Raw genomic sequence first — 24,335 nt, forward strand, 5'->3', positions numbered from 1 at the left:
AAGTTGCCCCTTTTAAATTTTTTTCCCTTTCATGCCCCCGGGGTGGTGGGGATGCAGAATCTTACACTGCGGAGAAATGCCTGTGCAGACATCAGGTGAGAACAGGATTACTCATGACCGAGATGGTCCCCAGTGAGAGATCAGTCTGCCGTCACTCCACATTGCACATGAAAATTAGCCATGTGGACACATGCTGGCTATGAAACCGAAGAGACATGCTCAATTTTTCACAGATGACACTCTTTTTCCTGGTGATCTCCTAGACTGCTTAAAGGCACAAGCTCTGCAGTTTGGTGTGGAACTTTGCTGACTATTTCTTGTTTCCTGTCGATCCTGGACTTTTAGTGACTCCCAGGAGGAGGTGCCTGGTCACACTACTAAACACATCATGAATAATAGACTAGCTGGATTCTGACTGCTGGTCAGCTTAGCATTTTTCATAGCATCACAGACTGAGCATGGAAACAGACCCTTCGGTCCAGCTGGTCCATGCTGGCCGTGTTCCCAAATTAAACTAGCCCTACCTGCCTGTGTTTGGCCCATATCCCTCCAAACTTTTCCTGTTCATGAACGTACCCAAATGTCTCGTAACCATAACTGTACCCGCATCCACAACTTCCTCAGTTCATTCTACACACGAACCACTCTCTGGGTAAAAACGTTGTCCCCTCATGCAGTAATTCAAGAATGGGTAGAAGGTTTGGTCAGTCAGTTTGCAGATGACACAGCAGTAAGTGATGTGATAAATAGCACAGAGGAAAGCCTTAGGTTACAGGACAATATGGATGGGTTGGTCAGATGGACAGAATATTGGCAAATGGAATTTAATCATGAAAAGTGTGAGGTGATGCATTTTGCGAGGATTAATATGGCAAGGGAGCACGTGGCGAATGGTAAGACTATAGGAAATACAGAAGATCAAAGGATAAGGACTGAATGGATCAGTTGGGGAGTCAAGGGTTATGAGAAAGGGTAGGACAGTGGATTTGAGGAGTGTCAGATCAGCCATGATCCTTGTGATTGTCCTGGCTCTAAGGGCCAAACAGCCTACTCCTGTTCCTATTTTCTTATGGACTTTTGTTTAGATGAGCATTTAAACTCCAGAGCAGACAAAGCTATTTGCCCAGTACTGGAAATGGGAGTAGAATAAATGGATGCTTGATGACTGGCATTGACATGTTGGGCCGAAAGGCCTTTCTCTGTGCTGCAAAACCCTAAGGTTCTAAACTAGATCCAGAGGAAATTACATTCAATGAGTGCAAAGTAAGTTAAAGACAGATCAAGATGAGAAGAGCAATTCTTTGCTCATGGAGTTCAGGATAGTTGGGCAGTTTCAATACAAACAAATCCACAGACATAAAGACTTGAGTAAAAGATATTTATCTCAATGATGGCAACAACAACTTTATTTTTATGGAACCTTCTATGGAGCAAAACATCCTAAGGCACTTCAATGCATACATGTTGTTTTAGTACTGAAGCAGTCCATGTTGCTATGCAGCAAGACCTGGACAACATCCAGGTTTGGAAAGATGAAGAGCTTATACTCAAAATGTCGACTCTCCTGTTCTGCAGGATGCTGCCTGATTGGCTGTCCTTTTCCAGCACCACCCGTTTTGACCCCTAACATCCAGGTTTGCACCAAGTATACACACAGAGGGGGGTGTATATATGGAACACGCGATCAGAGGAAGTAGTAGAGGCATTACAATCACAACTTCTAAAAAAACACATTTGGACAGGCATTTGGATGCGTATATGAATAGGAAGGGTTTGGAGGGATATGTTCCAGGTGCTGGCAGGTGGGACTAGATTGGGTTGGGATATCTGGTCAGCATGGACGGGTTGGATCGAAGGGTCTGTTTCCATGCTGTACATCTCTATGACTCTATGACAGAAGCATGGATAGGTAAGTTTAGAGGGTCATGGCTGAAAATGTGTTGCTGGTTAAAGCACAGCAGGTTAGGCAGCATCCAAGGAACAGGAAATTCGACGTTTCGGGCCAGAGCCCTTCATCAGGAAGGGCTCTGGCCCGAAACGTCGAATTTCCTGTTCCTTGGATGCTGCCTAACCTGCTGTGCTTTAACCAGCAACACATTTTCAGCTGTGATCTCCAGCATCTGCAGACCTCACTTTTTACTCTTAGAGGGTCATGGGCCAAAGGCAGGCAAATGGGATGAGTTCAGTTTAGGAGACTGGTCGGCATGGACAGGTTGGCCTGTTACAATGCCGCGTACCTCTATGAGTCTATAACTATAAGTAAAACTCACGTCACACACATTCAACACAATGGCCTTTTCCAACAACAGAGAATCCAACCATCACCCCTTCATTTTCAATGGCGTTACCATCACTGAATGCCCCACTATCGATATCCTGGGGTAACCATTAACCAGAAACCAAAGTGGACTTGCCATATAAATACAATGTTACGACAGAAGGTCAGAGGCTAGGAATCTAGTACTGAGTAACTTGCCTCCTGATTCCTTAAAGTCTGCCCATCATCCAGAAGGCCAAAGCCAGGAGTATGATGGGATACTCCCCACTCGCTTGGATAGGTGGAGCTCCAACAACACTCAAGAAAAATGACACTTTCCAGGACAAAGCAGCCCGCTTGACTGGCCTCCTATTCACTACCTTCAACAGACATGCCCTTGGACCAAAGTGGCAGCAGTGTGTACCATCTACAAGGTGCACTGCAGGAATTCATCAGTGCTTCTTCAACAGCATCATCCAAACACACAACCTCTATCACCTAGAAAGACAAGAGCAGCAAATGGAACTCTGTGCAAGTTCCCCTCCAGCCCACACACCATTCTGACTTGGAAATATATTGCAATTCCTTCGCTATCGCTGGGACAAATCCTGCAACTCCCTCCCTAATAGCACTTGTGGGTATCCCTGAAACCAAGGATTTCAGCAGTTCAAGAAGGCAGCTCACCATCACCTCCTGACGGGCAATTAAAGATGGGCAACACCACGGATGTCCAAATCCCTTGACTGCATTTGTTAAAATGCTTCAATGTTCAAGAGGTAGATTTAAAGAACGTTACAATGATGGTGAGAGGGGTACAGGGTGTAGCAGTGTTTTAGGTCCAGATAGATAAAGTAAGGAACAATGAAAATGGAGGAGAGAAGAAGCCATTATTGGAACAGTCGAGATGGATTGAACAATTTAAAAACTAAGGAGGGCAAGGCCATGGAGGAACCTGAAAATTTCAAAACTGAGGCTTTTGTGGACTGGAGGTCAGTAGATCAGCCAGTTTTGGGGTGATGCATCAGCAGAATTTGAACTAATCTTAGGGATTTGGAAAAGGGACTAACTAACTGTTCATGGGATGTGGGTGTCTCTGGTAAGACCAACATTTGTATCCCATGCCTAAGTGTCCTTGAAGTGAGTGGCTTGCTCGGCCATTCCTGAGGACAGCTATGAATTAACCACACTGCTGTGGGCCTGGAGTCACACACAGACCAGATCAGGTAAGGTCAGCAGATTTCTTTCCCTAAAGGACACTAAACAACCAGATAGGATCTCAGAGTAATTGATAATGGTTTCACACACACCATACTCAAGGAGTGAATTATTAATTCAACTTAAATTCCCCCAGCTGTTATGGGATTTGAACTCACATCCCCAGACATTAGCATGGCCAGTGGGTACCTAGTGCAGCAACATTACCACAAACCCCCTGTCACTCCATGAGGCAACACAGCGATGAAGGAGGCCATTCAATTCCTATGCCAGAAGCCACTCTTTCTTGAAGAGCTACTCAATTAAACCTGCACCTCTGCCCTTTCCCAACAACTTGGCAAATCTGGTTTCGTTTTCAACCTTATTCTGATTCACTTTCGAAAAGCTGCCAGAAAATGTGTGTCCACCTTTCAGGCAATACTCTCCTCATTATCAAACGTCGCAGTGGGAATCAAATCTTCGCATCTCTCCTTGGTCTTTCTGCCAATTATTTTGGATGCACCCATGGTTGTCAACCCTCCTACTAATGGAAGCAATTCCTCCCGAACAAAATGCTGTACAATTTTATGAATTTCTTTAAATCTCTATTAACAATAAATTATAGTCATGAAATGACATGGTGAGATAATAAGAGCAAATGTTTTTGCCTGAAATCCCCATGTTCTTTAGCTACAGAATAAAAAAAAACTGCTTAAATGTTTGGCTAACACAAGTAGAGAATAATTTCAGATGCATCAATTATCAGACACCATCATCATCCCACGATCTATAAATAATAATGACCAAATATCCAAGAGTGGTCTTGTGGGTTAAATATTCAGAAACCAATTGAAGTGTGGTTCTTGTCTGAAACTCCCTTCCCTAATGCATTACTCTTTCACAATGAGTCTCCAGTGGCTGGTATTTTGATGCAGAAGAATGAACCAGATGCTCTCTCTCTTTGGGAGTTCATTCGGCTTTCTTCCTCTCTACCTCAGGCACTCTGGCAAACAATACTTCTATCTGGCCAGGCTATCCCCCATGACTGAGACATCAACTGTCTCCCCAAACCCCATCTTGCAGCTTCCATTCTTCCTTCTGCTGACTCTGATCTACCCCTGGAATTTCCTATTCCTACGGTCGTTGACCTGCTGGGATTCTCTTTTTGCTGCCCTAACCCAGTGGGAATCCACTGCTCTTAATTCCTTCTCCTTCCCTGATATATTGGAGACCTCCTTCCTCCAGGTCCTGATTCCCTGGAGATCCCCTTTCTCCTGCGCCTGACCTACAGAGATTTCAGTTTCTCTTGACCCTGGATTCTCTTCCTCCTGCTCCATTACAGGCAACAGAATCTTTCACCACATAACTGTACTCCTGTCAAACTCACTTAATAATCCAGTGTTGTTCTCTGCTCAATTTCAAAAATCACTTCTAAAAGCTACCTAGATGTATGTACACACACATGTACCATATTTACACAATGGCGCACTTACATATACACACAGCCACATACAGACACACAAATATCATATATGCATAATCTTGCACAGAGAAATATCTCTGTCCCTTTCTATCTTTCTCTCTCACACACACATACAAATGACATTATCAAAATACAATCAGCATTAAAAATAAGATCATTTTGCAAAATAATGAGCTCCCAGCTACCCCGTTAATGAATTCAATGCTGCATTGTGGAAGGACCTCTTCCACAATAAGGATACCTCGTTTACAAACTTCACTCCCTCCCCACCATTGTTTTTCAAGTTATACAATGCTCACACAAAAATTCAGCATTAAAAAGCGCTGGGAGATAATTAAAAAAACTAAAACATTTCTGAACGGCCCTGCAGCCCGGGATCAGAGCAAAGCGACAGATGGTAAACAGGACCGTACTTTACATTGAAAATGCAAATAGCAGCTCAATGCCTAAACAAAAAGAGGACACCCTCACTCACAATCTGTTGTACTGCAATCAGATTCAATGCAGCAGCACACCTTCTGTCAATCAGCATGGCCTCATTTCACAGACACAGCCATTAAATTAATATTATTAAACAATCCCCTATTCTGTACAGCCGGGTCTGCAGGGCATTCCTCCCAACCATCATTTCCCATCTCCACTGTCTTTGTGGGCAATGGCATCGCAAACGATGGTGAATCCCCAGCCCCTCCTCCATCTGGCTATTTGCTACCCAGCATTGCCTTGCAGCCCAATCACAGAAGATGGCACAGTGCAGACTGTGGTCCACCCAACATCGTTGCCAACCACACGTACTTACTGGCACACAATAACCAGGTTGACACTCCTAGGACTGAGGGAGGAACATGCTGCAGCAGGTTTCATCTTCCATCAACAACCTCAGCTTATGCAAGCACCCAGCCTGACTATAAGCATGACACTGCACCATGTGAGGAGATATTAAGTCTAAGGAGATATAAGGAGCAGGAGTAGCCATCTGGCTGCTCGAACCTGCACTGCCATTCAATAAGATCATGGCTGATCTCTCTCTGGCCTCCACTTCCCCACCCTCTCACCGTAACCCTTAATTCCTTTACTGTTCAAAAAATTATCTTTCTTAGCTTTAAAAACATTTACTGAAGAAGCCTCAACTACTTCACTGAACAGGGAATTCCACACATTCACAATCCACGAGTGAAGAAGTTCCTACTCAACTCAGTCCTAAATCTGCTCCCCCTTATTTTGAGGTTATACCCTCTTGTTCTAGTCTCACCTGCCAGTAGAGACATCCTCCCTGCTTCTATCCCATCCATTCCCTTCATAATTTTATATGTTTCTAGAAGATCTCTCTTTATTCTTCTAAATTCCAATGAATATAATCCCAGTCTACTCAGTCTCTCCTCATAAGCCAACTCTGTCAACTCCGGAATCAACCTGGTGAATCTCAGATGACCAAAGGCTTGATCAAGAAAACCTTCCATCCACTGACTCCATCTACACTTCTCACTGCTTCCAGAAGGCAGCCAACATCAAGGACTCCTCCCACCCTCGTTGTAATCTCTCCTAACCTCTCCTGGTTGGCAGAAGACACAAAAGCTTAAACACATGTACCAACAGGTTCAAGAACAGCTATCTTCCTGCTGTTGTTAATGGATCTCTCAAATCTAATGTCGATCTTGCTTTCTGTGTACCTTCTCTGCAGCAGTAACCTTGTATTCCTCGCTCTGTTCCATCACCATGTGATCTTTGCATGGTATCACCTGCACGCTAAATGAAACTTTTCACTGTACCTAGGTACACGTGACAATAATAAATCAAATCTAATCAAAAAAGACAGGGATCACCCTTTATTTATGACAGACATGAGGAGATTTGTTTCTCTCTCAGACGGTAGTCAATTTGATTACTACAGATGATTGTCATTATGGGGTCATTATGTATATTCAAGGTTGAGACAGATTTTCAATCATTAAAGGAATCAAGGTGTATGGGGTAAAGGCAGGAAAGTGGAGTTGAGGATCTCACTGAATGGCGGAGCAGACTGCAAGGGCTGAAGGACCTCCTTCTGCTCCTGTGTCTTATGATCTATAAAGGGGTAACTTTTAAAGAGTGTCTTAAGGTGAAAGGTTGCAGGTTGGGGGAATTATAGGCAACTCAGAGCACAGCCAGCACCAGTGGGACAATTACAATTGGTGATGCCCAAAGGCCAGAGTTAGAACAGCACAGATATCTCAGAAGAGATGACAGAGATAGGGAGCAGTGAGGCAACGGAAGGAGATGAATTCAAGGGTTAGAATTTTTGAATCTTAACCTTACTTAAGGAGCCATTGTAGGTCAGTGAACACAACCAGGATGAGAGGGGATTTGAGACTTGCTGCAAATTAAGGCATGGACGATAGTGTTTTGGGTGGCCTCAAGTTTTAGGGAGAGTAGATTGTGGAAGACCAGCTGGGAGTACCCTCAGATAGTCAAGTCCAGAGGTAAGGAAGGCAGAAAAGAGATTTCCAGCAGCAATAGCCTTATCCAGGATTGAGGTGGAGAAATATGGAGGTGAAACAGGAAGTCTTATTGATAGTACGCATGTGTGGTCATCTAAAAGTCAAATGTCACACTAAGGATGAAATCGAGGTTACTTTGGTGGATGGGAACCAAGCGGGAGCAATGATTAATCTTGCCCTTTTTGAGATGCTAATATCTCCCTCAGACCCAACACTATTCAGAGCAGAAACAGTAAACTGCTGGAGAAACTCAGCAGGTCTGGCAGTGTCTGTGGAAAGAGAAACAAAGTAAACGTTTTGATTCCAGTGACTCTTCTTCAGAACCCTTCTTTCTCCAGCAACTTTTGTTTCAGATTTCCAGTGTCTGCAGCTCTTTGTTTCGTTGCATTATCATTAAAAACCGATGATCCGGTCGTGGTCACTTTGCTGTTTGTGGGAGCTTGCTGTGCCATGCACAAGCTGGCTGCTGCATTTCCCAAATTACAACATTGGCTCCACTTGAAAAGCACTTCATTGGCTTCAAAGCATTTTGTGACATCCTGAGGTTATGAAACCCAGGAACCGTGGAGGGAACAAAAGATGAACTTTGCCCTCATTATTTCTTTTTATAATTTCTGTGCATAAAATGGCGCTGAATTGTGGCGACTTATACACATCTCACTGTACTTTCATAAATACAGTGACAATAAATTGCTATTCTAGTCTATGTAAATGCAACTTATGTCTTTGTTCTAGGGATCACTGGATCACAATCTTGAGTGTGAGCCCTCGATTCAGTTTCACTCAATAATCTAGTGAAATGCAGCCTAAAGCAGCTCTCCTATGACTGTGTAACCCCTCCCCCCACTTTCCACTTTTTTCACTGCAGTCACCTAACCTAACAATTAACCTTCAGTGTTCCATATTGATGAATACAATAGTAGTTGTGGCTCAGTGATAGCTATCTCATCCTCCCCCTGGTATAAGCCACTGGTTGCCAGTTCAATTCCCACTCTACAGGCTTTGGACTGGAAAACAATCTGCCAATGAATGTGGGAGGTGTTGCCTTTCAGGTGAGATAGTGAACTAAGACCCATCCCCCAACACAGACCGTGTGAAAGAATCATTGGTGTTACTTCAAAGAAAAATCAGACAATTGCATCCTGGCCAATATATGTCCCTCGATCGATGATCCAAAAGCTGATGATCACATTGCTATTTGTGGAAATTCTCTGTGGAAATTGTGTTCACTGCCATAAGAATGATCACACATCAAAAAAGCTACAACATTGGCTATAAAACACTTCAAAACGTTGTTGGAGTGACTCAGTGGTTAGCACTGCTGCCTCATAGCATCCGGGATCTGGGTTCAATTCTACCCATGGGTGACTGTCTGAGTGGAGTCTGAGCATTCTCCCTATGTTTGTGTGAATTTCCTCCGGGTACTCTGGTTTCTTTCCAATCTAAGGATGTGCGGGTTAGGCGGAATGGCCATGCTATAGAGTCCAGGGAAGTGCAGGCTATAGCTGGGTTAGCCATGAGAAATGCAAAGTTACAGGGATGGGGTGGGTATGGGTGGGATGCTCTGCAGAGGGTCAGTGTGGACTTGGTGGGCTGAACAATCTACTTCCATCCTGTAGGGATTCTAAGTGCTATACGAATTCAAATCTATTTTCCCTTAACTACTGAATGTGGAGATAATTTGTTTGCCCTTCTGTCTGTTTGTCTGCAAACAATGTGTCTCAGAAATTAATGGATGGACTTTAACAAAACAGATGGGGTAATGGACAGGAAGAACAGATGTAGTTTCTGGTGATAATGTGGAATTAAATCCAGACCCTGCCATGATTTAAAGGAACTATTAACGCTGGGAAATAGAGCAAAATGACTTCTTAAAAATGTATGGGGTTGCTAGATTTAAAATCTTATTTTAGAATGCAGTTAATTGCCTAACACGCTCAGGAGATCTGGCAGCACCTGTGAAAAGGGAAGAGAGATCCCATTTCAAGTTCAGTGACCCTTCTTGTTGATTGACTCATTTCCTGTGGTGCAATTGTCACAGCCAAAATGTGAGCAGAGTTTTCAGATCAGGTTTTTTCCCGGATATATAAAGCCACCATAGTGAGATGGAAACTCTTGGATGTAGGTTTGCTCGCTGAGCTGGAAGGTTCATATAAAAAAAATACTGTGCAAGGACTGTAACAAATACTACATTGGACAAACAGGCAGAAAACTAGCCACCAGGTTACATGAACATCAACTAGCCACAAAAAGACATGACCCTCTCTCACGAGAATCCTCACATATGGATGAGGAAGGACACCACTTCGACTGGGACAACACATCCATCCTAGGACAAGCCAAACAAAGAAATGCACGAGAATTCCTAGAAGCATGGCATTCCAACCAGAACTCTATCAACAAACACATCGAGTTAGACCCCATCTACCAGCACCTGAGAAAAGGAACAGGAAGTGACTTCACCACAAGAAGTAACATCACCAATCCAAAGAAACCCAAAAACATAAATAGAATGCAAGAATTTTCAGCATTGCTTTGCCTGAGGCCCACTGAAGATGTTACCTAGTAGGGTAACGAAACACCTGGAAATGAACCTTCCAGCTCAGCGAGCAAATCTACAACCTGAGCTAAGACCTACGGAAGCTCTGAATAAAAATAATAATTTTTTTCAGATTTATCATTAAGAGGACATCAGCCAGGTCTCTATAAGCCTCAAAGAAGAGTTTTTATAATGACAATAATGTTGTGTTAGCAGTTCGGTGCTGGTGCTTATATTGAGTACCCACTTCCCTTGTTTTGTGCATGACTCAGACCAAAAACAGCAGGGACAAGCTAGTATTTGGCCAAGGTTTTTATACAGCCCTTGTCAAGACCCACCAAGAACATTGTGTTCTGCTTTAGAAACCATACCTTTAGAAAGGCCTAGGGATTAGACATAGTGCAGATTCACCAGAAGATACCGAACCTAATAGGATGAATTATGACAGCAGTTTGTATGAACTTGGTTTACACTTCCACAAGAATGGAACACTGAAAGATTATTGTACTGATGTACTTAAAATGTTAGAAGGATTTACGGTTTGATAAAAATCATGCATAGGGTAAATAGACAAGGTCTCTTCCCTGGGGTGGGGAGTCCAGAACTAGAGGGTATTGGTTTAAGGTGAGAGGGGAAAGATATAAAAGGGAGCTAAGGGGCAACTTTTTCATGTAGAGGGTGGTACGTGTATGGAATGAGCTGCCAGAGGAAGTGGTGGAGGCTGGTTCAATTACAACAGTTAAAGGGCATCTGGATAGGAAGGGTTTAGAGGGATCTGGGCCAAGTGCTGGCAAATGAGACTACATTTATTTAGGATATCTGGTCACATGGACAAGTTGGACCGAAGGGTCGGTTTCATTCTCTACATCTCTATGATTCTATGACTCTATAAGTAAAGGTTATGTATTTCCTCTCAAGTTATTTGGTATACAGAACTTGAGTATCACTGAAAAATACTTTTGTTGATACTTTCATCTTATATCCATCAGGGCAACTTACAAGAATAGCGATGTAAAGGGAAGAATGTTTTTATACTGTGTAAGAGTGTAATTTGTCAAAACTTTTCACCTTGCACTCATCAGAACGATTCTTGTACTGTATCAACATTTTTAGATTTTTAGATTAGACTAGATTAGATTACTTACAGTGTGGAAACAGGCCCTTCGGCCCAACAGGTCCACACCGACCCTCCGAAGCGCAACCCACCCAGACCCATTCCCCTAAGTTTACTCCTTCACCTAACACTACAGGCAATTTAGCATATTTTATTTCCCTTAAATTGGTTTTCTTGCAAACTGTCCTGATAGAATCCCTACAGTGCAAAAATAGGCCATTTGGCCCAACAAGTCCACAATGACCCTCTGAAGTATAACCTAACCAGACCCATTCCCCATGAAGAGCTTACGTTCAAAACATGGACTCTCCTGCTCCTCGGATGCTGCCTGACCGGCTGTGCTTTTCCAGCACCACATTCTTCGACTCATTCCCCTACCCTACTACTCTATATTTACCCCTGACTAAGGCACCTAACACACCCCTGAAAATCATAGGCAATTTAGCATGGTCAATTCACCTAAGCTGCACATCTTTGGATTGTGGGAGGAAACCAGAGCACCCCCATGCAGACACTGGGAGGATGTAAAAACTCCACACAGACAGTCACCAGAGACTGGAATCAAATCCGGGTCCCTGGCACTATCAGTCAGCAGTGCTAACTACTGAACCACTGTGTCATGAGTGCAAGACAAAAGGTTTTGATAAAATGTGACCTTTATTCAGAATTATTTCCTCTTAGAAGCAAAATCCAGGGAAAGATGCCATTTTAAAATTAGAGTTGGGCCATTTTGAGGTGAAATCAAAAATAAAATTCACACAAAGAGTAGTAAAAATCTGGAACTCATTTCAAAACTTTGCAAGTGTTGCGAAAAATTAAATTTTCGACATTGAGGTCAATGTTTGACCACTAAAGGAATCAGGGAAGATGGAATAAAAGCAGATGAGGTACAAACAGCCAGGATCTGAATGAATAAGGTCCATGGTCTTGTTCTTCATTTCTTAAATATTGCCTTCTCATTGATGATCCTCCAAAGGATGATTAGAATGAGGAACTCACTATCACATGGAATGGGTGAGGCGAACAATGCAGAGGACTGTTAAGGAGACAGGAGATGAACGCATGAAGGAGCGAAGAATGGAAGGATATTCTGTTTGGGTTTGATGAAGAGGATACCAGGAAGAACATGAAGCACATATAAACACCTCCACCATTAGAAACCACTTTGGCTGCCTGGCCCGACTATGAGCTCTACATCTGTGCAACTGGGACACAATAACAGTGAACAGACACTGCTGGCTTTACTTTGTTGCCTTCTCCCCTTCACTCAATCTTGTCTTTTACCTAATGTGGCTCACTCAGCATTTTGAACATTCAGGACAAGATGGCTCAGTGGTTAGCACAGTTACCTCACAGCACCAGGGACCTGGGTTTGATTCCTGCCTCAGGCAACTGCCTGTGTGGAGTTTGTACATCCTCCCTGCGTCTGCGTGGGTTTCCTCCAGGTGCTCAAATTTTCTTCCTCAGTCAAAAAATGTGCAAGTTAGGTCACTTGGCCATACTAAATTTTCTTACAATGTGCAGGCTAGCTGGATTAGCTACAGACAATGCAGGCTAAGGGGGTGGGTCTAGGCTGGATGTTGTTTGGAGGGCTGGTGTGGACTCGATATCCTGCTTCCACACTCCAGGGATTCTGTGATATCCCAATTCCTCCCCCCAAAGCAGGAGAGACACCAAATTGGACGGCCAGGAAGTCTATTGGGATTGCCATGGATCTTCCAGTGAGTAAAGAGAGCATTTCGGGAAGTGGGATTGCTCCTGTTTGATGGTGCCTGTCTGTTCATGCTCATTGTAACATCAGGGTGAAGAAAGTGAGGAAGAAACATGGCATTGCCCTGCTCATCCTAAATGGAGCACCAAGTGGCTGAGGACAGGATCACAGGGAGCATCAGAAGACAAGGCACGTTCCCCAAGCATGTTGTTTTCATGTGTGTTACAACCTGCGCAGGTGACACTGCCACTTTTCACAGTCATCACTTCCACCGATGCCGCCACCTCCCCCCCCCCCCCCCCCCCCCCCAACCTCCCCGCGACTCCCCACCTCCCCTCCCCGGGTACCTCCAGCCTGTGTTGGCAACCCAATGAATTCAGAATAATCAAAAAGTCCCCACAGCTTTACTTGGAGAGGATTATTTACACAGGACGGTAATTACAAATTTGCTTGAGCCCAAGTATAAAATGTATCGATTTGTTTTAAACAAAAAAATGAAAAAAAAACATTAAAATATTGAGGAAAAGCAAACATGAAAAGAGATAAAGTGAAATGGGAACATCTGGTAAAAGCAAACAGCTTTTGTTAACAGTCCGCTTGCAATTCGAACATCCAGCCCAGTGATTTTCCAACTGCTAATGGACAATCAAACCCAGGAAAATATTTGCTGTCTCCCATCAAACCCACTCCATTCCCCGTTCAACAACAAAAGCATGAAGAAGGCAAAATACAACTGGGAGGAAACCTGCTCGCATTCTTCCAGCGATCACTCACAGGACATGCACTCCTACATCTTGTGGCCATGCCCATCGTTAGCAAAAAAAGTAACAACCTCAGAGTACTCTTAACCCAACAACACCTTGCACAGCTAGGGGTCTGATCTGGGAAAGATTTGCATTTATATTGTAACCTCACAGCACTTCACATAAAACAAGTCATTTCTGAAAGGTAGTTGCTGGCCATTTAGGCAGGACAGAAAATGGTACAGTACAGAAGGAGGCCATTCAGCCCATCACGTTTTGTGAAAAGTTTAATTATTTCACTCTCCTGCACTTTCTACACAGCCCTGGGAATTTCTGCTCTTAAAATACTCTGAAATGTCCCTCTATTTGTCACTTGGAGTCATCTTAAGTCTCTGTCCTTCTCCAATTGAAATAGGCTCTCTCTAACTGGTTAGTTCAGTTGGCTGGATGGCTGGTTTGCGATGCAGAGTGACGCCAACAGCGTAGATTCATTTCCTGCACTGGCTGAAGTTATCATGAAGGGTTCTCCCTCTCAACGTCTCCACTCGCCTGAGGCACGGTGACCCTCAGATCAAACCACTACCAGTTGTCTCACTCTCTCTCTCACGAAAGAGCAGTCCTATGATCTTGTAAAACTGTTGTGACTTTACCTTTAGAGATGTTTCTTAAGGCTAAAGGGATTAAAGTACAAGGGGAGAAAGCAGAAACAGGGTGTTTAGTTTGATGATCATATTCAATGGGGTAGCAGGCTCAGAGGGCTGAATGGCCTACTCCTGCTCCTATTTTCCATGTGCAATTTAGAGCAGGTGGGTGTGAGTTTTGGATTACAGCACCAAATGAATACAGGTAAGGGCAGGGTTGAGTAATGTTACAGACATAGAGATAGGCAGTCCCGATGGTGGCACAGATATACAGGAGGGAAGCACATCTCTGGGTCAAGGGTTGTGAAAGGTCTGGCATCAGGGTCTGCAATGGAGAGGGGAGGTCCCAGAGCTTCACGATCACTTCAACTGATTTTTCAAACTGAATTCATAGCAGCTTGAGGACTCAAATATCGACTGTATTGTGGTGGAATGTAAACTCACATACTCGACATCAATAGTCCAGGACCTTGGATTGCTGGCAGAGTAGCACAGACACTGTACTACAGCAACGTACTGGCAGGGGAAAAAAAAGAAAAAAAAAACTTTCTGTTAACTATGTAAAGCAAGTGCACTGCCTTCTTTTGATATCTGTAGAATAAGGGAGCGGCGTTGGCACTGTATTGAAATTAATTTGCAAGAATTTGTAGATGCCTTTCATTCATCTTAATCCCCATAGAATTTCACCCCCTTTTGCAGCGAGATATCAACATAAGTGCCAAAACCATTTGAAAAATAATCATGTTTTTTTTGTGTATTCATGGACGTCCACAAGATTATGATACATAGACCAACACGCATTGAGATAGTCACAGTGAAGAATTTTTCTGAAACCATTCCAAGGCTTCACACACACACACAGATGAGGCATATGGCCACCAATTCAGGAAGGAACAGTCAAAGATCAGAATTTTAAATGTAACGGTTGAATTACAAGGTGCCAATATGCACACAGATAGCAGGTGAGGGATAGAGGGCATCATAGGTATGACGGAGTTCAGGGCAGGTTGAAGTTACCAGAGAAGAGAGAGCGAAGGAACTAGCAAGCATGGGTGAATCTACTGGCGATGAGGGTTTAGTCAGTAACAGGGTAGAAATGGGCAACATTATAGAGGTAGAAGAAAAAGACATTTAAAAGTGCAAAGCAGTGAGAAAGTAATAGGTATTATAGTGGAAGCTTCCTCAGATCAATAACAATTGACAAGATGCTTTGCATTAGAGTCTAGTTGGCTGGACAACAGGGTAAAGGCCATTAAAGGTCATTGACCTGCTTCCACTAAAACCAAATGATGGAAGTGACATGTTATTCCTTGTATAGTACACACTCAAAGTAACAACATCAGCAATGTGTCATGGCATCAAGACCATAGACTTGTGAAGGCCACTGTACCTGAATCCACACAGTCACACTCGCCTCTGATCACTGCTGACTGCGGTACCAACTGAATTGCTACACTGAGAGCAGACAGTGCTGACATAAACACAGCAGGAGTCAGAGGTCTCTAGACTCCATTCCAATCAAAATCACTACCTTTGTTGATTAATAGCAAGGTCAGCACTTTTGACTGTTCAGAGGTGAAACTGAACAAGCTGCATTTGTGCAGAACTTTTAAGTCATTAAATGTCCCAAAGCACCTCAACGGATTAATTACCAAGCAAAATATGAAACCCAGCCACATATTAGATCAGGGAACCAAAAACTTGATCAACCAGGTAGATTCTAATGAATGTTGTAAAGGATAACAGAGAGTTGGAGTGATGCAGTGATGGAATTTCAAGGCTTGGAGTCTAAACAATTGCAAGCAGGATCACCAATGGTGGCCATTATTTATCCATAGTTAACATTACAATCAGTGTTTACCTCTTCATTGCTATTTGTGGGAGTTTGCTGTGCACAAATTGGCTGCTCTTTCCTACACTACAACTGTCATTCACTTTCAAACTATTCCATTGCCTAATATGAATGAAATTACATAAATAGAAGACATTCTGAATTTCTATTGGGTAGAGGCAGCAATTTGAGCAACTGTAAAGTAGATGATAGAAAATTAACTTCAATGGAAAAAAGGGGAAATTGGCAAATAAACTCTCTATTAATTATTGCTCATATTACACTATTCCACAAAGTCAAGATCCACCACATTATGAGGGCACTGTAGTTCGGTTATGTCAACTTTAAAAGTAAAAAGCTTGTATTAGTACAGGTCACCACAGGGTAGCCAGATTATTTGAAAAGAAAGCATCATCCTTTCAGAAAAGAATCTTATCATTATGTGGCTCCAGTGCCCCCATTCCCAGGAGGCAACGGCGCAATGCTTTATTGCTAGACTATTCATCTGGAGACTCAGCTAATGCTCTGGGCAGCTGAGTTCAAATCCTGCTAAGACATGAAACCATTGTTGATTGTTATGAAAAACCCCATCTGGTTCACTGATGCCCTTTAGGGAGGGAAATCTGCCATCCTTACCTGGTCTGGCCTACATGTGACTCAATTGCCTCTGGGCAATTAAGGATGGGGAATAAATTCTGGCCTAGCCAGAAATGCCTCCATAAGGTGAGGTGGGGGGCAGATGAAGTCTCCAGTTCTAGTGGTTGACACTCAACTGCACATAATGGAGAATGTGTGAACAGAAGGGTAGATTAGATTCCCTTCAGAATGGAAACAGGCCTTTTGGCCAAATAAGTCCACACCGACCCTCCGAAGAGTAACCCACCCCGACCCTATATTTACCCCTGCCTAATGCACCTAACATTACAGACAATTGAGCGTGGTCAATTCACCTGATGTGCACATCTTTGGATTGTGGGTGGAAACCAGAGCACCCGGAGGAAACCCACGCAGACACGGGGAGAACGTGCAAACTCCACACAGACAGTTGCCCGAGGCTGGAGGCGAACCCCGGGTCTCTGTGAGGCAGCAGTGCTAACCATTGAGCCACCGTGCTACCCCTCCGCCCTGTGATAGGACTAAGGGAAGGACAGATGGGAGTACATCAGCAAGCGCCTGTTGGGTCAAATGGCCTGTTTTCTGTACTGTGTAACTTCAATGCAATGCCACGTAAAGGGGTTACATGAAGACAGCTATTTTTTCAGGGTCAACAGAGAAGGCCCTTTAGTTCTGGCTTTTCCCAAACCTTGAGAATGAATTAAATAAAATTTATTGCATTAATGGAGACTATTGCACTTTGCCAGTCATGGAGGTTATAGTCACACAGCAAAGGGTGCATCTAATTCATGTTGACTCATTTAATTAGCAGGTTGACATTCGCACAGTTTTGTATGACCCATGAGATCTAGGATGGATTTAGACTGGAGATTGGAGACAAAGAGTTATGGGCATGGTGACAAGAAAGACCATTTAATTTTCACTGATTAGCTCTTCTTGATGCTCCTTCAATACAAGAGTGCTGGTCTTCCTGACACTCTGCTCCAAAGCATCTACTACCTTCTTACCAGCAATGTCTAGATTTGTAGGCTACAATTACAGTGATATGAAGTGCATGGACAAACCCCTCTTGACCTGATTAACTCTGCAACAGCCCTGTGACTGGGGACCACTTTGATTATTAGACCATGAGGCAGAGGAACAGAATTAGGCCATTTGGCCGTTGGGTCTGCTGTGCCGTTCAGACATGGCTGATATGTTTCTTAACCCCATTCTCCTGCCACTTGCCCCAATTGCAACACTCCTCTCTTGCCATTCTCAGGTGGGTCATTATTCTTGGCAGCGAGTCTCATTATCTACTTGACAACACTCTCTTGAAGAGTTGCAATGCGAAGAATGGAAGAACGAAGGTAATTTGCAGCAACTCCGATACTGCCTGTGGAGTGTGATCTAGATGTTGCTGCACGCACTGCAGGAAAGGTTTTCATTGGCTTGTTTAAGCAACTGGAAGCAAGAGCTTGCAAAGGGACATGGCATTGGCTGCTACACAATGCACTGCGTGTTGCCAGAGGAAGTGGTGGAGGCTGGTAAAATGGCAACATTTAAAAGGCATCTGGATGGGTATATGAATAGGAAGGGTTTGGAGGGGTATGGGCCGGGTGCTGGCAGGTGGGACAAGATCAGGTTGAGACATCTGATCGGCATGGACGGGTTGGACCGAAGGGTCTGTTTCCATGCTGTACATCTCTATGATTCTATGTTGTTCTTATTAATTCTTCGGCTCAGTCATAAAATATGTGAGCTACATGCTGACTACATACTTGGGCAGTAATCTGACTGAGTCTGTGAATGGAGGTGTGTACAGAAAAAATCCAAGCTGACAGACCAATGCAGTACTGAGCTGTCAGAGGCGTCTTGTTTTCAGCCAGAATGTTACTGGACTGGGGATCCAGAGCATCCCATGTCATAGAGTCATAGAGGTGTACAGCGTGGAAACAGACCCTTCAGTCCAACCCGTGCATGCCGACCAGATATCCCAACCCAACCTAGTCCCATCTGCCAGCAGCCAGCCCATATCCCTCCAAACCCTTCCTATTCATATACCCATCCAAATGCCAGTTTTGGAACTTTGGAACACAACAACAGTTTTAAAAGGGAGAAGAACAGACAAAGGAAGCACGTGTCCTTGGGTTGTGGGTTCAAATCTCACCAACACAGCTGGTGGGAATTCAAATTGATTCTCAAACGTTGGGATTGAATGCAAAAAATAACAATCGTAAAGCTATTACGAATTGTTATTAAAACCTGCCTGATTTGCTACAGAGAATGTTGCCTTTCCTAGCTGTTCCAGTTGACTCCAGACCCACAGCAATGTGGTTACTCTTCACTGCCCAATGAAATGGGCCAGTCAGTTATTGATTCAATGGTAATTGGGGATGGGCACCAAATGCTGCCAGTTATATTCACGTTCCCTTTTGAAAAGGTGAATAAAAAGATTATCTAAACATTCCCACATTGCTGTTTGTTGGATCTTGCCATGCACAAAGGTGACTCCATGTTTTCCTCTGAGATACAGTGAGGGCATTCCAAATGGCACCTCAAGCAGAATGTTCTAGGGCATTCTGAGCTTGTGAAAAATGTTTATAGTACTTGATGCGGAAGGGAGTCCACCTCTGGTCCTCTGTACAACCCAACCCCAAATCAACAGCACAAAAACAAGGGGCTCTCCAAATGGGGGCTGACTGGGTTGAACCTACATTCTAGATGAGGGGGCAAGGAGAAAGTCCTCCAGTCTGAGTTGGCAGCGTCTTGAATGTTACAGAGTCAGAGAGATGTACAGCGAGGAAACAGACCCTTCGGTCCAACTCATCCATGCCAACTGAACATCCGAAATCAGGGATGGGGAACCTGCGGCCTTGTAGGCCATTGTGTGTGGCCTTTTGAATGAATCCAAATTTTGCAGAACAAATCTTTTATTTTTTATTAATTTTTTTTGTCCTTTAATATTTTTATTTTAATCTTAAAATGAATGTATTTAAAATACCAGAGAGTAAAAGAAAATTCAATGAAATAATCCTCACAGACAGACCGCCACAATTTTTAAAAATGTGAATTTTGAAGAATTATAATTGAAGTTTCTTGGATGCGGCCTTATTAGATTGCAACTAACATAATGCAGCCTTCCAACATGTCTCATTTGCCAGCACTTGGCCCATATCCCTGTCAACCCTTAAACTGGTGTCAAAAAGTGTGGCGCTGGAAAAGCACAGCGGATCAGGCAGCATCTGAGGAGCAGAAGAGTCGGGCGTTAGCCCTTCATCAGGAACGCCCTCTCTTCTGCCTCTGGGATGCTGCCTGACCTGCTGCGTTTTGTCCAGCGCCACACTTTCTCGACCCTTGCCTTTCCAGTCCTCATTTTCTCCGGGTTGTTGAAAGTAAACGGTGCTCTAGGGGAGTGGGTATGGTGTTGAAAATGTGGAACGTCAGGGTTATGGATGTGGGACTGAACACGAGCGCTCCTCAAAGAGCCGGCAGGCGGACAATGGAGTGAATGGCCTCCCGTGCTGCGGGTTCTACAGCTGAAGGGGAAAGGGGGAAGGGAATGAGTGGTTCAAGCCCCTCATGGGGGTGGGGGAATGCATGGAGATTATGTGCATTCTATCTATATGTGTGTATCTGTGTATACAGTATATCTACATGTGTCTGTGTGTATATCTGTATGTGTCTGTGTATCTGTATGTATATCTGTATGTGGCTGTGTATCTGTGTGTATATCTGTGTGAGTCTGTGTGTATGTGTGTATCTGTGTGTACAGTATATCTATATGTATCTGTGTGTATATCTGTATGTGACCGTGAATAAAAGCATCCAAAGTACCCCGTGTCCTCAGCTTGCTCCCAGAGTCGATGTCAGGGGGACTGACCTGGAATATCACACAGCTCACAATGTGCTCTCTCTCTCTCCAGCAACAGCCAATTCTGGAAGGGAAGAAGCTATCATTGACGGGGAAACCCATCCAGTTGGGCCTCTCACTGGACATGCCTGACTAGAAAACTGCAACAATTTGCAAAGGGATCCGCCAGTCGCAGGGCACCCTCTCTGCTGCCCAGGCAGCTGTCTGACACACTGTACCGCCACACACACCTAGCCCCCGACACCTTGGCAAACCCCCTACCCAGTACTCCCTGATCCTGACACACTGCAAGAATGCACCGTTTACGGAGACAGTGAGCAGATGGAAGGTTCACACAGCCCCATCTAACCACACACATCTCTGCACAATCACCTGCAATACAAGCTCCTTCAGGCACGGAGCCGCAGAAAGAAAAAAAATTCAAATCCTCGGTAGGATTAAGCTTTCTTCTCCCCCCCCCCCCCCCCCCCCCCCCCCCCCCCCCCCCATGCATCTACCAAGTGATTAGAATACAGAGATTTAATTAGCATCACACTCACACAACACACACAGATAGGCACACACAGCCACATACAGATATACACACACGGTCACATACAGATATACACACAGATACATATAGATATACTGTACACACAGATACACAGGCACATGCAGATATACACACAGACACATATAGATATACTGTATACACAGATACACACATATAGATATACAGCACACAGATACACACACAGAGATATACAGATACACACAGATATACACACACATATAGATATACTGTATACACAGATACATAGTCACATATAGATATACTGTATACAGACAGATATACTGTACACTGATACACACAGACACAAATACACACACATAATATACACACATAGATACATGCACAGATATACAGATACACAGACACATACAGATATACATACATACACACACGTACAGACACACACAGATAATACACACAAAACAGCCCGACAACAATGAATAATTTTGAGCACTTTGACAGCCTCCGCCATGCAGTCAAATGTGAGACAACTCCGTCAAATTCTGCATCGCTATTATTTACGAGCACAGGTAACTGCTGGTAAATTTATACAATTTTTCTTGCACAAAAAGCATTTCGAAACGGCCAGGAGTAGTGGCAGATTCCCGCGGGAGGACTGCAGACTTTAAAGGCTTACCTTTCTCCCCGTCGGATCCCCGAAGGCAGAATGAGCTGCCTTAAAAATGTCCAGATATCCCCCTGAATATCGAGATGTCTGAGGGAGAGAGTCAGTCTTGCCCCTCACCGCTCGCTTTCATTCCTCAATGCGGTCTTGTTACCAGCTTCTCTGTTTTCTGCCTTACATATGCTAAGCATGTGTTCAGTCTCACATCTGTGAGCCATTGAGAAGCAAATAGCAGCCTCTTTTTTAAAAAATAAATTCCCCCTATTCCCTCCCTCCTGTAAATATTAGGAAGTATAGACCTTGCAGTACAGATGGAGCCCAGATGGGTCCTGTGTGTGTAGCCGAAGTGACCAGTTTCAGATTCCCCTGTCTTCCTCGTCACAAATACATATCATTCCAAGACCTGGTTGATATGTGATGTCACTAAACACATGCCCCCTTCCATAACGCCTTGGCCAATCAGCCCTGGAGTCTAGACGTTGATTCCTTTAACATATTAACCTCATTTGCAGACAGCATCTTCCTCCTGGCTGCATGAGATACTAGCTCAGCAACAGCAAAAAAAATGAATGAACTGCTCGAGTACTTTCCATTCTCTCTTGGTCACTGGAGTTTTCTTTTGAGCAGACACCAATCGTCTCAGTCCAGCTGACGGCTTCGAGGGAGGGCTCTGGGATTTGTTTCTGGGGTTTGTTTCTGGGGTTGTAAGTATTCAGGCTTTTCGGATTTCAGAAAACATAAATGATTTCCACACACCCCTGCTGCAGATGAGCAGTGAGTCGCACAGCTAAGGTGAACCCAGGCTCAGTCCCTTGCTCTGCACTGAGTCGATGGATTTCAGTCAGGACACTCAGTTTAGATTTTTTTAACAGAACCCCGACCCTCCTGTTAATTTTCTTTTTTCCCCTTCTTTCTCCCTCTCCCCACACTGCCGCCTAACTGCGGTAGTGCTTATTTTTCCCCAGCACCCGTGTGTGTGTGCAGGTGTGAGACACAGTGAAAGACACAAGGTGCACGAATCTTTATTCGGTTTCCACCACCAGGAAGAAATGAAACACCCGAGTGGCCTGTGACAAGCAGTGCCCTTCACATCAAAGGGCAATGCTGTGTGATCAAACAGAGAAAGGGAGGGCAAGGACTAAATCAAAATAGAGTTGGAGGGGGAAATGATGCACTCCACTCCCTGCAGCGCCCACCACTCCCTGAACAACTCCAGGGTGTTGGTGGAGACCGCATGCTCCTTCTCCAAGGACACCCGGGCTCTAACAAAACCGGGGAAGAGGGGCAGACAGTCGACCCTAATGACCCCCTCCACAGCCCACTGCCTGGACCTGTTTATGGCCAGTTTGGCCAGGGATACTCAGTTTAGATGCTGTCAGGAGGGGCGTGGGAAGCCAAACCCTAATTTGTTCTAGGTTTCTGCGTCCATTCCCTGCTTGGGCATTGAATATGCTAAAGGGCCTGTTCCAAATATCCCAATCTCCAGCCACAAACAGACCATTCAGCCCAATCAGGTCAGGCAGCATCCAAAGAGCAGGAGAATCGACATTTCGGGCATGAGCCCTTCTTCGGCACATGCCCGAAATGTCGATTCTCCTGCTCTTTGGATGCTGCCTGACCTGCTGCGCTTTTCCAGCAACACATTTTCAGCTCTGATCTCCAGCATCTGCAGTCCTCACTTTCTCCTCCATCCAGCACAATCAGACCATTCTGGGATCAGACTTCAATCAATCTGCCTTCCCTTGCCCAACTGTATCGATATTATTCGCTCCTCCCTTCTCCCTCTTGCGGACGGTTCAGTTGCTAGCAATGTTTATCCCTCTATCAACATCACAAAGACAATTTATCAGGTCATGATCACATTTCTAACTATGGGAATCTACTGTATGGATTCTATGGTGAGGCTCGGTGGTTAGCATTGCTGCCTCACAGTGCTGGGACCTGGGTTCAATTCCATCCTCGGGTGACTATCTATGTGAAGTTTGCACATTCTCCCCATGTCAGTGGGTTCCCTCTGGGTGTTCCAATTTCCACAGTGACTACACTTCAAAGGTATTTAGTTGGTTTTGCAATATCTGGTGGTCATGCAAGATGCTATATAAGTCTAAGTTATAGGGTCATAGAGATGTACAGCATGGAAACAGACCCTTCAGTCCAACTCGTCCATGCCAGCCAGTTATCCCAACCTAATCTCACTCCACTTGCCAGCACCCAGCCCATATCCCTCCAAACCCTTCCTATTCATATACCCATGTAGATGCCTTTTAAATGTTGCAATTGTATCAGCCTCCACCACTTCCTCTGGCAGCTCATTCCATACACGCATCACCCTCTGCATGAAAAAGTTGCCCCTTAGGTCTCTTTTAAATCTTTCCCTTCTCACCCTAAACCTGTGCCGTCTAGTTCTTGTCCCCCACCCCAGGGAAAAAACTTTGTCTATTTACCCTATCCATGCCCCTTATAATTTTGTAAACCTCTATACGGTCACCCTCAGCCTCCGGCGCTCCAGGGAAAACAGCCCCAGCCTATTCAGCCTCTCCCTTTAGCTCAAATCCTCCAACCCTGGCAACATCCTTGTAAATCTTTTCTGAACCCTTTCAAGTTTCATAACTTTCTTCCGACAGGAATGAGTCCAAGATTGCATGCCATATTCTAAAAGTGGCCTAACCAATGTTCTGTACACCTGCAACATGACCTCC

The 24,335-nt window shown here is 44.3% G+C and overlaps 1 protein-coding gene across 4 annotated transcripts in view; it reads right to left on the reverse strand.

The window, feature by feature from the left end:
* LOC132822994 (protein CBFA2T1-like) overlaps positions 1–24,335 on the reverse strand; it is a 169,268-nt gene that overhangs the window by 94,321 nt on the left and 50,612 nt on the right. Inside the window, exon 2 of one of the 4 annotated variants that reach the window (XM_060836510.1) lies at positions 14,604–14,675. The exons of 2 other annotated variants lie outside the window; for them this stretch is intronic. The gene's annotated coding sequence lies outside the window, so the exon portion shown is untranslated. Of the gene's footprint in view, positions 1–14,603; positions 14,676–21,648; positions 21,722–24,335 lie in introns of those variants that run through there. One more of the 4 variants, XM_060836509.1, reaches the window with a different exon arrangement.

The sequence above is a fragment of the Hemiscyllium ocellatum genome, chromosome 15 (assembly GCF_020745735.1).
Source record: "Hemiscyllium ocellatum isolate sHemOce1 chromosome 15, sHemOce1.pat.X.cur, whole genome shotgun sequence".
Taxonomy (NCBI): domain Eukaryota; kingdom Metazoa; phylum Chordata; class Chondrichthyes; order Orectolobiformes; family Hemiscylliidae; genus Hemiscyllium; species Hemiscyllium ocellatum.